This window comes from Neofelis nebulosa, chromosome 15, assembly GCF_028018385.1.
Source record: "Neofelis nebulosa isolate mNeoNeb1 chromosome 15, mNeoNeb1.pri, whole genome shotgun sequence".
NCBI classification, from domain to species: Eukaryota; Metazoa; Chordata; class Mammalia; order Carnivora; family Felidae; genus Neofelis; species Neofelis nebulosa.
The window spans coordinates 10,175,337-10,191,020 of record NC_080796.1 but is presented as its reverse complement, the minus strand read 5'-3'; the positions used below and the strand labels follow the sequence as shown (position 1 = coordinate 10,191,020).

Below are 15,684 nucleotides of genomic sequence, written 5' to 3'. Positions count from 1 at the left end.
AGCAATAAGTCTGTAGGTCTGTAAGCAGTGCTGGAAGGGACGGCAGGTCTGTGACAATCCAGCTGTAATGCAAGCCACATAAGCAATGTAAAGTTTTCTAGTCTCATTCACAAGGTAAAGACACAAGTGAAATTAACTTTAATATATTTTACTTAAACCATACAGTTTCAAATGGAATGTTTGGAAAATTGAGAATGAGATATTTTACATTCTTTCGTACTAAATCTACAAAAGCTGGCGTTGATACTTAGAGTACATGTGAGTTCAGACTACCCACATTTCAAGTGCTCAGTAGCCACATGTAGCTGGCAAATGGCTAGGATCTTATTGGGCAGCTCGTAGCGACAGTATTGCTACATGATTTTTAGGATGTCTTCCTATCCTGAGAGTCTGGGGTAAATCCAATAGGGTAAGTTTAAACATCCTTTTCTTAAAGTGCTGTGATAGTCAAACTGAGAAGTTTCTTCCTTCTTTTCTTTCTTTCTTTCTTTCCTTTTCTTTTCTTTTCTTTTCTTCCCCAAACTGAGAAGCTTCTGTGCAGGAAGAAAGTTCCAAGAAGTCTCTTCCTCTTGGAGATGATTGTCTTAACCCTGAGTAGGATAAACAGGTGGACAAGTGCATGTTTGGTGGAGGTTGTAAGATGACTAGGGTGCTCAGTCATTTCCTGGGGTGTCATTGTTACAGTTATTTACATCTGCATGTCAACAATGTGTCAAGATGCTTTGTGACTCTCTGTTTCCTTTACCTGTGTTACTAAGTAGGGAGAGCTTGAATGGGTATAAATGTGCTTCTCCGTATGATGGCATTTCTTGTCAAAGGAAAGAGAAAATCTTTTCAGCAAACTTCAGAAAGAAAGGGTATATTTTTTGGTTCAAAAATGCTAGGAGCCTGGTTACGAGCAAACAAGTAACTCATGTATGGTGGTTTAGATAAAGTTAGAAGGAAATACGGCACTTTTGATACAAAACTACGACATGCTGACTATGTACGAGCTTTAAGTTGTTTTTGCAACAGGGGTGGTGATTTGCATGGAACGATCTCTTGTTCAGAGCTATTAAAACCGAAGGATAACCTTGTTGGAAAACTAACCTTATGGCTAACTGACCTCAGTGGGATCAATAGGACCTATCATTGTTCTTTTATATATTCTATTAAACTTCCCCAAATACTACTTTGCACTGTTTACATCTACATTTAATATTAAAATTCATTGTCAAAATTCATCTGGAGCCCTAATTAATATTTGGTGTAATCTAATATAAGAAATATGCCTCCTCCCCAACCCTTATGGTATAAAGAAATCTTAAGTTACCCGTTCAGTAAGCAAAATCCCTCTAAAATCTAGTCATTATAGAGCTGTCACAGTGTTGGCATTGTGTGGAGTATTAAAAGATCAGAGACAGACCTGGGGAATACGTAATGATTGGATGTTGCTTGTTTCCTGAGACATACATAGATGCACATTATAGCAGGAAAATACAGTGTTTTCATTTGTATCTAAATCTAGATGACTGTCTATTGGCACCATTTTCTTTGGATAAGAAAGAATATAGTTCCTACAAATTAGTCTTAGGTTTTTTTAATTTGAGGAAGAATAATTGAGAGTTTGGCAATTTTCACTTTTTAAAAAAGCTCTTAAATGATTTAAGTGGCCTCTCCAAGGATTATATTTTTATTCAGAAATTCTACACTCAGTGTATCTGTGTCTTGATACTGTTGTGAGCATTCTCTCCAGTTTAGGGCCCTGAAGATTCACACAAATACAGGCTTTTCTTTATCTAGGAATCATTCCCTTGGGGGAAATTATATTCTCTTTTACCGAGGGAATACTTTTGTTTTTCATGCATTTCAAATGATTTATTTATAGTATTCTTTTTTTTTTTCAACATTTATTTATTTTTGGGACAGAGAGAGACAGAGCATGAATGGGGGAGGGGCAGAGAGAGAGGGAGACACAGAATCGGAAACAGGCTCCAGGCTCCGAGCCATCAGCCCAGAGCCCGACGCGGGGCTCGAACTCACGGACCGCGAGATCGTGACCTGGCTGAAGTCGGACGCCCACCGACTGCGCCACCCAGGCGCCCCTATTTATAGTATTCTTTGAAGAAATACATCAATAGTCAACTGCATCTCAATAAAATAAAAATAAAAGCCCTGTCCGAGCAATCTAAAAGACAAAAAAATGTAACACTTCTGAATCTTATGATAGCTTGAGATTTCCTACATTGTTTTAGTCACAGTTGGGAGATTGTGCCAACATGTCTGGAGATGGAAACTTTTTGCCATCACATCACTCCTCCCTGCCATCTCTTACTACTTCCTGTTTTCCATCATTAGCCATGTGGAAAGGAAAGATAGTACGTATCTGTCAAAATACTGACACATTGTTTATTTTTCCTTTTGACCGTAGGAGGAATTGCTGGAGCAGTATGTGACAAATATTGTCACCTTTATTGACATTGGCCTTTTCACATTTGAAATAACGGTACCTAAGAGATTTCAGGAATTAGCAATATTTTGTAACTGTCCTGTCTGTTAATGCTCCTAATTACTTAGCCTGTTTTTCCTGTAAGACCACTACCTAAGTAATTGCTGTTTTTTTCTGTGTTTGCTGCATCTAGAAAACTCAGTGAATTAAGTGGCTGTGGGTTTCTAATTTGAATGAAGGCAAACTAACATTTTAAAGATCTTTTATATTACAGATTTTGAAATAAATAATTTCCTTAAAATATGTAAACTTTATGATAAAGTTAAGAATGATGTTGTTCCTGGGGCGCCTGGGTGGCGCAGTCGGTTAAGCGTCCGACTTCAGCCAGGTCACGATCTCGCGGTCCGTGAGTTCGAGCCCCGCGTCAGGCTCTGGGCTGATGGCTCGGAGCCTGGAGCCTGTTTCCGATTCTGTGTCTCCCTCTCTCTCTGCCCCTCCCCCGTTCATGCTCTGTCTCTCTCTGTCCCAAAAATAAATAAAAAAAAAAAAAAAAAAAAAGAATGATGTTGTTCCTGGGTCACCGGGATGTTGTTCTGGCTCAGTCGGCTCAGGTCATGATCTCACGGTCCGTGGGTTCGAGCCCCACGTCGGGCTCTGTGCTGCCAGCTCGGAGCCTGGAGCCTGCTTCAGATTCTGTCTCCCTCTCTCTCTGCCCCTCCCCTTCTCACGATCTGTCTCTCTCTGTCTCTCAAAAAAATAGCATTAAAAAAAAAAAAAGAAAAAAGAATGATGTTGTTCCTGGGTATTTGAGAGCATACCACTGACTTTATTTTGTGCATGCATTGCTTTTTCCACTGTTTTTCCCTTCTGCACATATTACCACTGTGCAGCTAAATCTTAAGAGTTTACAGATGAACTGAAAAACATTGCTTATGGTTTTTTTAATGAGAACTTATTTTTGTCAATATGTATTTTATTTACTGAAGCCCCTAGTGGAGTTATTTCTTCTGTACCTTATGAAACACCAAAGTTTACTTCAGTTTGTTTTTCCCCTGCTGGTGGAGCATGAAAACAGTTTACTTAGGTCTTCAAAGGACTCTTACCCACTAATCTGTGATTTCCTCCCTCAAATTCAGCTCAGATGAAAAGGGAAATGGAAGTTTGTAGAAACTATTCTGATCAGAAAGGAAAAGGCTGTCTGTCTGCCCATTTGTGACTTCTTCATCCAGATTCAGTCAGCAGGCTTTATTTTCTTCAACAGCTTATAATCACTTTCTTCCTTTTGCTCCAGTAGTTAAAAAATTGTTGTGGAGTTCTTTGCCATGCTGACAGAGTCATACGTAAAGCATCGTGGAAGCAATGTAAAGAGCCAGAATTAGAAACAAGGTTCTGTGACTTGCTTATGTGAATCGTATATGTTTTGTGACTGAGAAGAGAAAAAATGGTTTGTCTTTGTCTCACATCTGAACTCGAGCTTAAAAATTGATCTCCTATGTCTTTATCAAGCAAAGCTCATATTTTCACTAGCCAAAGGACGATCTATTTCTTATTCACCCGAAATAAAAGAGTATGTAATCAGGAGGTAGTTTTTACTTATATCAAGTGGCCTCTTATTTAATTATAATTTTGTAGATTTTGATGCCTACAGGCTTTTTGTCCTTTTTTAGCTGTATACCTGGGGATTCCCTAGTGAACTCCGACAGACTTTGACCTTTGTCAAAATGGCTTGCCTTCGCTGACAAGTTCCAAGAGTATACATACCTACATGTGCAAAAAGCTTATAAGCAAAAATTCTGCTCCAGAAACACTTATCAAGACTGAGGAAACACTTATCAATATTGAGGAAACAAATATTCTAAGAATGTCTGTCTTACAACTGAAGCCTCCGTGTACTTGTCCAGTACTTTGTATAAAACCATGTACTCTGTGCAGCCTTTGCTGGGCAGTTTCCACTTTGTTCTAGCTCTTCAGAGTATGTGAGGTGGTATCCAGAATGCCACTACAACATATCCTGCCTTACCTCACCTTTTGGTTTCTTTCTATTCTTCTATCTTCTATGGAAAATTCAAAAGTCGGAGCAGGTCATAGTCTGTTATAAACTTGAAGTGGGGGAGGAATACAAATGTTACTCCTTCCCTCTTGCCTCTCCTTCCTTCCCTATTACAAAAGTAGTAATGCTTCAAAGAGAAGAAAAGGTAGATAAATTTTAAGTTGAGGAAAATGCGGTTATTCAAAGATTCGTATTTTTTCTATAATTAAAGTTGAACAGAAGCTTTACTTTAGAGTCAAAATCCATCGATATCTCTCATCCTGCTGAAGATGTCTGATGGATTTGTCAGGAAGAAATTCTGAGTACAAGTATACTTTGAGTGTACAGACCTAGGCTATACTAGAGTATATGTAATAGTACTGTCTCTTTTTATCATGTATGTTTTCATTAGGGAATACTTGCCACTGACATAAAACATCTCTGGGGAAAATCGTATGCTGCCAACAATCTTTTTTGTTTTATGTTTATTTGTTTATTTTGAGAGAGTGAGAGCGAGCAGGGGAGGGGCAGAGAGAGAGTGAGAGAGAATCCCGAGCAAGCTCCATGCTATCAGTGCAGAGCCCGATGTGGGGCTTGAACTCACAAACCATGAGATCAGAGCCAAAATCAAGAGTCAGATGCTTAACTGACTGAGCCACTCAGGCACCCCTCTACCAACAATCTTCTAACGCAACATAAGGGATCCTTCTCTGGGACAAATTTTTTTCTCTATTGGTTTATCCTTTTATTAGAATTTGTTACCTAGAGTAAACTGCCTTGCTCTGGCATTTTTTCTTTTCCCAAAACCCCATCAAAATACATTCTCTTGAATAACTTAAATCATAGTCACTTTTACACCCGTCTCTCTTCCTGCCTTTCAGTTAACTTTCAGTATGCTCTAGATATAAATCAATATGTCACTGTTAGGTCAGACGGAATTGCAGGAGTCTACAGTCCTTGATGTGCTCGGACTGGGTAATGGAGGTGGGAGTGATTGACAGTAAAAAGGACCGGAAGTTAGGGCCACATAATGGGACGTTGGTAGTGGCATGTTGGAGATGCTGGGACTCATCTGAAGCGAAGAGATTGTTTGGGTGCCAGTAACAACATACGACTGGGATGATACTAGCTACACTGACCTGACGGTGAGATGTCGCTGTGGAACTTTGAGACTTGGTGAGATAGTCATTCCACAAGTGTATCAAGCCACTGCTTTTGTTGTAAAACACAAAGTAATTGTTTTCAAATGAATGATCTGCCTCTTAGGTATGCAGGATGCATTGAAAGGGCCATGTGAAACAATGAGAGCCTTAATTAAAGGTAAATATAGCAGCCTCAACTCATACTGAAATTTCCTAATAACTTTGGAAATGATAGAATTAATGAGTTTTTACTTCTTGTTCAAAAGAAAAATAGAAACTAAGCTAGAGAATATTCCTCCATAGAGATCTATACTTTGTGCCCTTGAAAACTGGCTTTGTAGAAACTCCTGTTTCTCAAGGTTACTGGCAAATTTATATATTTAAGGCATATATATATATATATATTTATATATAAGGCAACTCTTTGATGGTTCTCAAATAGAGCAAATGAAGCAATGACTTACTTCTGAGACGATGGATAAACACACATTCCAAAATTTACATGAGATAGTACATGTCAAAGTGTTCAACCTCCACAGTGTTTAACCTACAGAAAGCACTTAGTAAATGGTGTGTTTTAAATCTGCTAAACTTGTGTGATACTCTTGTATTTACTTATATTATTTTCTTTTGAAAAAAATGAACAATATTAATATTTAGATTACTACTAGCATTCCTGGTGATTTTTTTTTTTTAATGTGTGTTCTTTATTCAACTTTAAAAAATTTTTATTTAGTATAAAAATATATCTTTAAATATGCAAAATACAAAAGAGTGCCAAAGAGAAAAAAACAATCACTCGTACTGTCATTGACCAAGGAAATGAAGTGTTGGGACACCTGGGTGGCCCAGTCGGTGGAGTGTCCGACTTCAGCTCAGGTCATGATCTCACAGTTCGTGGGTTCAAGCCCCACGTCAGGCTCTGTGCTGACAGCTCAGAGCCTGGAGCCTGCTTCAGATTCTGTGTCTTCACTCTCTCTCTGCCCCACCCCCCACTTGCACTCTGTCTCTCTCTAAAAATAAATAAACATTAAAAAAATTATAAAAAAAAAACTATTCTTGCTACACGTAAAATTGTTTTCTGTAAGTTGTGCCAATTTACATTCAATTTGAACGTGTGCCAGTGTGTATTTCATTGAACCCTTACCAGTATTACATACCTTGTTTTTAAAAAGCCTTGTTGGGGCGCCTGGGTGGCGCAGTCGATTGAGCGTCCGACTTCAGCCAGGTCACGATCTCGCGGTCCGTGAGTTCGAGCCCCGCGTCAGGCTCTGGGCTGATGGCTCGGAGCCTGGAGCCTGTTTCCAGTTCTGTGTCTCCCTCTCTCTCTGCCCCTCCCCCGTTCATGCTCTGTCTCTCTCTGTCCCAAAAATAAATAAAAAACGTTGAAAAAAAAAAATTTGGGGCGCCTGGGTGGCGCAGTTGGTTAAGCGTCCGACTTCAGCCAGGTCACGATCTCGCGGTCCGTGAGTTCGAGCCCCGCGTCAGGCTCTGGGCTGATGGCTCTGAGCCTGGAGCCTGTTTCCGATTCTGTGTCTCCCTCTCTCTCTGCCCCTCCCCCGTTCATGCTCTGTCTCTCTCTGTCCCAAAAATAAATAAAAAACGTTGAAAAAAAAAAATTTAAAAAGCCTTGTTAATTTTAGAGGTAAATAAGTTGTCCATTGTAGCCAGGAAAAGGTTTCATGAAAGGCTAGTGGGAAATAAAGTTAGAAGGGTTGCCGAGAGACTGGGAGAAAGGCTTTGGAGTTGGGATTTGAGCTGGAACAGGGCTGTGTGAGCAGACAAGACACCTGGAGTGAGCCTCCAGCCACTTCTCACGCCTTTCCCATCCAGCCAAGCTTTCGTCGTTTCCTCTGCAGACTCTGTAGTCTGTGTCTGCATCGAAGTGCCTGTCCCATCCCACCTGTCCTTCGTGTCCATCTGTCTAATATTTTTGGCTCACCCTTCGTCTTCTCCGTGTCTTTTCCTACCCGGCTGCCTGTCCAGCTAAAACAGCAGAGCAGAGCAGAGTGTGTTCTCTGCGGATGGGCTCACTTGAGGAAGAAGGTGGCAAGCTTAGTTATTACCAAATTTACCAGATAAATCAGCCTGCCTGCCCACAGGTGGATAAAGGAGTACACCAGGGATGGGGGCAGTTTCTTTATTAACACCACTCTCAGTTTTTGTATCAACCCTGTCACATTCTTAGTAATTAAACTAGCGTATGTTCAAGACTTTTTAAAGTTTTTTCTGAGTATAAAAGTAACACAACAATGGTTCGCCTGGGTGGCCCTGTCAGTTGAGCATCCGACTCTTGATTTCGGCTCAGGTCATGATCTCATGGTTCGTGGACCATGGTTCATCCATGGCTCATAGATCATGAGATCGAGCCACCTGTCGGGCTCTGCACTGACAGCACAGAGCCTGCTTGGGATTCTCTGTCTCTCCTTCTCTCTCTGCCACTTCCCTTGTTCACTCTCTCACTCACCCTCTCTCAAAATAAATAAACATTAAAAAAAAAAAAAGTAATGCAACTTATAAATCCATGAAAAGACAAATAATCAATTTAAAAGTGGGCAAAATACCTCAACAGACATCTCTCCAAAAAAGATACACAGGTGGCCAAAAAACACATGAAAAGATGTTTAACATCATTAGCTATCAGGGAAATGCAAACCAAAACAACAATGAGATGTCACTTTGTACCTCCAAATAAAGAGATTGGAACCCTTATACATTGCTGGTGGGAATGTAAAATGGTATGACAAGTGCAGAAAATGTGGTTTCTCAAAAACATAAACATCAAATTAGCCTATGACCCAGCAATTCCACTTCTCAGTGTATACTGAGAAGAACTGGAAGCAGGTGTTCAAAAAAGAAAACAACAACAACAAAAACCCAACCAAACTTGTATATGAATGATTATAGCAGCATTACTTATAATAGCCAAAAAGTAGAAACAACTCCAATGTCCATCAGCTGATGAATGGATGAAATGTAGAATGTTGAAACAATGGAATTTTTTTTGGCCGTGGAAGAAGTGAAGTATTGGTAGTATGTTACCACATGGATATACCTTGAAAACATCACACTAAACAGAAGAAGCCAGTCATAAAAGACCCCATACTGTATGATAACATTTATGTGAAATATTTAGAATAGTCAAATCCATAGAGACACAAAGTAGATGGAAGGTTGCCTGAAGTTGGGGCAGAGGGACTTGAGAGACTGGAAAGTGACTTCTAATAGATACATGGGTATGAGAGTGGGGAGGTTCTGAGGTGATGCAGTACTCCAAAATGTGTTGTGACATAGTTGCACAACTTTGTGAATACATTGAAAACTGTTGAGTTGTGCATTCTAAATGTGTAAAATGCATGGTCTGTGAATTATTTCCCAATAAAGCTATGATTTTTAAAAACTCAATTGGAAAAAAATGCAGATTTATCACAGAAGATGTATAAAATACAGAGAAGTGCAAAAAGGAAAAAAAATTAATAGAATATTCATTTTGATAAGCTGTAAGAAAATAGTACAAAGTAATTCACAGTCATCACAATTGATAGTATATCAAATGATCAGAAATCTAATTTTTACAGAGCAGCATGATAGAAAATTAATGCTATTTTAATTTTATTGGTGTTTTAAGCACTTTTATTTTTAGATTTGTTTTGGTTTAATAGTTGTACTGGAGTTAAAAGCACATAAAAATTCTGTTTTTACATCTTTACGTGGGATTCTAAGTAAAAACCATATGTCAATGCTTAAGGACTATCATAATTTTTTTTTTAAAGCCATTCAAGAAAACCAGTGGCATGAATAGTTAGAATTTAAAGAGCCCATGATGGTTTTATTGCTGAGGAAATTAAAGCTCAGAGAGGTGTCTTGCAAATCTTTTCACACAAGTTGTTAACAGGGCTCACATTAGAATGTAGATTTCACTATTAGCAGCCCAGCGTTTTTTCTGCTTTATCACTTTCTTCTCACTGACTCAGTAGTTTCTACTGGCTTGTCCTTTACTGTTTCTTGTGCATGTGCTTTCTCTCCTCAAATAGAGTAGTCTCGGACACAGGTTATACCTCTTAATTCTTTGATTAAAGACAGTTCAGCTTAGTAAATATGAAGATCTAACTAATGGGCTTTATGAAATGATTCATGGGACACTTGGCTGGCTCATTCAGTGGAACATGCGATTCCTGATCTCAGGATGGTGAGTTCGAGCCCCACGTTGGATGTAGAGATGACTTAATAAAATTTTAAAGAAAACCAAAAAAATAAAGAAACCGATTCATGAATCTGGCAGCATCCCACCTAGCAAGTAGGGGGAGCTCCAAAGGGCAACAAAGGGGAAAGGTTTTAAAAGGCAGAAGAAGGAGGTCATGAACAGAAAAAAAGGATTACTTCAGATGAGGTCACCTTTTTTCTGGGACAGAAGGGTCTTGTTAGTGGATTACCTCATCTTCCTCTGGGGGATGGAGAGGGTCCATGGGACAGATTGCCCACTTAAGACTGCATTTCTGGGGAAGGTTGGAACGGCAGTCAGGTTAGGTTATTAAGCCCCAGTGTGGGGACTTGGCCCAAGTGACACCATTTTGGGCCTGTGGTTTTCTTTTCAAAGAATTGTTGTTTTTCCCCCCACCATGTTATTCCCTCCCTTCTACTTTTATCTCCTCATGCTAATTCTCTTTGTAGACCCTCTAACAATTCTCTGGGCTCAGGTGATTCTGAAACTCAGTAGTCTGGGTGATATCCTGTACTCCATCCACTGTTGTATACCTATTACTCAAATCCTCAAACTCTATCTCCATTTTGACTTAGACCTCTGAGCTCACTCTATTATTTTATACTCTTTCACCTTTAAACTTTTAGGACAATCCAGGGGTGCCTGGATGGCCCAGTCATTTGGGCATCTGACTTTGGCTCAGGTCATGATCTTGTGGTTCATGGGTTCAAGCCCCGTGTCGGGCTCTGTGCTGACAGCTCAGAGCCTGGAGCCTGCTTCGGATTCTGTGTCTCCCTCTCTTTCTGCCCCTCTTCTGCTCATGCTCTGTGTCTCTCAAAAATAAATAAACCTTTTTTAAAAATTAAAATAAATAAATAAATAAATAAATAAATAAATAAATAAAAACTTTAAGGACAGTCCTGTTGATAAAATCGTGTCTTAATTTCAGTATGGGCGACCATAATTCTTCATTTTCATTTTGCCTTTTAAATGGGCATGGAATGACCTTTTATGGTTTTCTCTAGTGGAGAAATCCAGTCAAGAATGTGAGAAGGTGAACCTTTCTAGTAAAATTGTAGTTGAAGAGAAAGAACAGAAAGCTGGTTTAAAATAAATTTGATGTTGATCTCATTCCATCTGTCTCATTTCTATCTTTAAAACAGTTCTTCTGTATTTTCTTTGAATATTTAACCTTTATTCTTTCATTTGTGTAGCATGAGCAGCAAGGATTTATAATTACAAAGTCAGAACTTTCCAGGTCAGAAAATAGAGTAGTCCCATTTAATTTTTTTGCCTTTTTTAAATTTCTTTTTATTTTTATTTTATTTTATTTTTTTTACCAATTCATGCTTCTTTTTTTGGAATTTGCTGACTTGTTCTTATCATATTTAGTCTTTCAGAGACAAAAATACTCTTGGAGTTTCTCCTCTATTTCTATTTCCTACCAGATAATATTTGTGGGTTTTTATTGTGCAGTAAAATTTAAATATCTTCTTATATGATGTAACCACTTTTTCTAAACTGATTTCCTTCAGTAAGAGGTGGTGAAAGAGAGACTCATTCAGGGTTTTAGTTCAGTTAAGCCAGCATTTGTCCACACCTGCCGCATGCCTCAGGAGTGCAGTGGTAAGGGTCACACAAAAAGTGGCACTTTCTCTTGCTTCAGACACTTGAATTCCACTTGGAATAATCTCCATGCATGAAATAACTCGTGAAAAATCCTGAAGCAACAAATACGCAAACACAGGACAGTATCCACCGGATACTTTAAAAACTACGGTATTTATTGCATTTTAAAAAGGAAGTTTTTGAAAATGCCATAACATAGAATCTGTATTACCTATCATCTCAAACCACAACTGGGCTTTTCTAAGGCCAGGTAATAAAATAAAGACTCACAGTTTCCTCCCCCTCCTCCTAACTTGTCCAGCTGCTTCCTCCTCAGGGCCTTCCTCCGATTGTACCTTCTCTGTGGCCATCAGAGACAACACAGAGCCCCTCAGCCCAGGTTCGAGCCCCAATTCCGATAGCTGTTTGGCCTGGGATGAGTTGCTTAACCTGTCAGTGCCTGGGTTTGCTTCCCATAAATTGGAGGTGCTGATAATAACCGCCCAATAGAATTGTTGTAGAATATGAGGAAGTATATGCATGGCCCAGAGTGAACGCTGTATAAGCATTTGCTTTTATTCTCAGACTCCATCATGATGGTTATTCCCAACAACAGACAAACATCCTATGACGTCATGTGTTTGAACCTAAAGATTTTTTGGAATTTTGTATTGTTTTTATTCTGCTCTGTAACATCTCTTTTAACATAAAAATAGTGTCTGCCTTCCCACCCTCAATTTTTGGAGTGAATTGGTGTTACCAGAAAAGGCACAATAATCATCCTTTGACTTTGCAGATCCTTTTTGTTTATTTATTTATTTTGAGAGAGAGAGTGCAAGCAGGGGAGGGGGAGAGGGAGAGAGGGTGAAAGTCCCAAGCAGGCTCCGGGCTGTCAGGGCAGAGCCCGGACAATAGGACTCAGTCTTGCAAACCATGTGGTCATGACCTGAGCTGAAATCAAGAGTCAGATGCTCAACCGACTGAGCCACCCAGGCGCCCCAACTTTGCAGATCCTTGATCAGCTTTTACTGTTTCCTCTTTAATTTTTCTTCTTCTTCCTTTTTTTTTTTTTTAAGAGCGAGAGAGAGAGAAGCAGGGCTCACCCAAAGCAGGTCTTGTGCTCATTCAACACAGGGCTCAAACTCACGAACCTTGAGATCATGACCTGAGCTGAAGTCAGATGCTTAACCAACTGAGCCACCCAGGCACCCCTTTCCTCTTTACTTTTTCTATTAAATATTCATTAATCATGCCTTGCTGCCTACCACGTTCTGTACCTGTGCTCTCCACCAGCTTACAAATTCTTCTCAAGGAGGGATTCCATCCTGTTGGTGGTGTTGACAAATACAACAATTATTGAACACAGTGTGTTCAGTCTTGGTATCACTAAAAAATTCATTTTCACAGTCAACAAGACTGGCATTTTAATGTAATAATTTAAATATAAAGCACGACTATAAGTACCACTCAACATTGTCTCTATTCTTAGTAATCTGCCAAATACTTGATTATTCTCAGGATTTCCCATAACAGACGTCCACACTGGAGGAGGATATTCATTCAACAGACAGTCCTTGAGTGACTGTTCTGTATTTAGCACTAGCCTAGGCACTAGGAAGAAGTTCCAGGAAGTGGCAGTGTATGGTAATTAACAGTGCACACTCCAAATTCGCAGAGATCTGGGTTCATATCTCAGCTACTTACTTGCTACATAAGCTTGAGCAAATTATGTCTCTGTTTCCTCATCTGTAAGGTAAGAAAATAGTTTCTATGAGAATGGAATGAAATAAGACGTGAAGTGTTAGCACAGTACCTGGCATTCATTAAATATTCCATAAATATTGTGTATGATCAAAAGCACTTTTAGGAGAAGAGGGTGGGGGCAGTTACCCAGTGGGCTTGAATTTTAACTGCCACATGGGGATGGAAAAGGAGGCCGTTAAGACTGAGCCAAGGAACCCAAATAGGGCATTGGAGCTGAGAGCTTCATATACAGCCAGGACCCTTGAAGATCTCCATTCTCAAAAGAGATGGTGGGGCGCCTGGGTGGCTCAGCAGGTTAAGCGTCCAACTTCGGCTCAGGTCATGATCTTGCAGTCCCTGAGTTTGAGCCCCGCGTCAGGCTCTATGCTGATGGCTCAGAGCCTGGAGCCTGCTTCGGATTCTGTGTCTCCTCTGTCTGCCCCTCCCCTGCTTGGGTGTGCAAGCTCTCTCTCTCTCTCTCTCTCTCTCTCTCTCTCTCTCAAGAATAAATAACCATTAAAAAAAAAAATGAAAAAGTGATGGATTGGAAGGTGGGGGTAGTAATCTGCCTAGTAGTAAAGAGATATGTTTTTCTGTTTCCGCTTTGACATTATGTGGAAGAGAGAGGCTTCCCTGAGACATTGTAACCATAGGTCTATTAACCCTGAGGTTTGGGATTCATATGAATGTTTTCTTCAGCTGAGAATTAATATAAAAACTGGCCCTGGCTGGTAACACAACCCGGGATACCTGGAGAAAGCAACCTGGAAAGAGTGCTCCTTTTTTTAAAAAAAATTTTTTAACGTTTTTATTTATTTTTGAGACAGAGAGAGACAGAGTATGAACGGGGGAGGGGCAGAGAGAGAGGGAGACACAGAATTGGAAGCAGGCTCCAGGCTCTGAGCCATCAGCCCAGAGCCCGACGCGGGGCTCGAACTCACGGACAGTGAAATCGTGACCTGAGCTGAAGTCGGCTGCTTAACCGACTGAGCCACCCAGGCGCCCCTGGAAAGAGTGATCCTTAATCAGCCTTTACAAAACTCCCACCAATGAAGCCCCTCACTGCAGAGGAACTCATTGTGGAAAATTACAAAATCACCATGCGTTAAGAGTCGACAGAAACAACAAACAACAATTCAGACTCCTAAGAATCTAAAAGAATGAGCATTTTTTGACTTTAAAAGAATGGGGGATAAAAAATATGGAAAATGGTTGTATTAAAAGTTAATGACATTATTTTTAATGTTTATTTTTGAGAAAGAGAGCATGAGTGGTGGAGAGAGAGAGAATCCCAAGCAGGCTCCACTCTGTCAGCACAGAGCCTGATGCAGGGCTCGATCTCAGGAACCATGAGATCATGACCTGAGCCAAAATCAAGAGTCAGATGCTTATCTGACTGAGCCACCCAGGCACTCCAAAGACATTTTAAGTAGTACTGTATGTATGACTTCTAGAAATAAAAGATAGTCACAGAAGTAAGCTGATGGGACAAATTAAGCAGCAAATCATGCACAGTTAAAGACAGAAGTACTTAGCTGAATACTGTGCATTTTGATTATGAATTCAAGCCCCCAATTACAGTACAAAAATACAAAGAAACTATAAAAGACAGGCTAAGTAATGTGGATCACAGAGTAAGAAAATCTAATGTACATCTAGCAGGAGTTACAGAGGGAGAGAGTAACGTCAGTGGGGAAGAGACAGCCTAAGGATATACCAACATTGATGAAACACAGACACTGGGATTCGGAAATCATGCAGAGTCCTAAGCAGAGTAAATAAAGGTAAATTTCCACTTGGAATACACGGCGAGAAATGTCTCTTACCAGGCAGTTGACTTTTTAATTGGAGCACAGAATTTTATGACTGTCTCAGCACACAGGGACTATTTACCAGAGCAGTCTTAATTTATCTTTATGGACGGGGCACCTGGGTGCCTCGGTTGGCTGAGCCTCTGACTCTTGATTTGGGGCTCAGGTCATGATCCTAGGATCATGGGGTCAAGCCTCCCATTGGGCTCTGTGCTGAATGTGGCGTCTGCTTGGGATTCTCTCTCTCTCTCTCTCTCTCTCTCTCTCTCTCTCTCTCTCTCTCTCCCCCCCCTTCCCTCCTCCCCTGCTCTCTCTAAAATTAAAAAAAAAAAAAATTATCTTTACAGATGGCCTTAGAAGTCGTCCATACATCACCTCATTTTATCCTTACAGCGAAGAAATCCAGGCTCCTAAAGAGGAGCTAATTTGAGGACAGTTACCCAGCTGAGATGTATAGGAGCTTTTTCAAGTGGAGGAAGGAAGGATTCCAAAATCAGAAGGTCGCTTCATTTTGCTCTCTTCTGCCTCTATTAAGATGTAATATCACCAGTTGCCTGTTTTATTGATGCTTTCCTTACATTAAAAAAAATAACCACTTGGGGGTACCTGGGTGGCTCAGTCGGTTAAGCGTCCAACTTCAGCTCAGGTCATGATCTTGCGGTTTGTGGGTTCGAGCCCCACGTCCGGCTCTGTCCTGACAACTCAGAGCTTGGAGGCTGCTT

At 40.2% G+C, this 15,684-nt stretch overlaps 1 protein-coding gene across 2 annotated transcripts in view; it reads left to right on the top strand.

The window, feature by feature from the left end:
* Positions 1 to 15,684, top strand: part of CNST (consortin, connexin sorting protein) — a 118,081-nt gene that overhangs the window by 2,035 nt on the left and 100,362 nt on the right. The window lies entirely within an intron of this gene.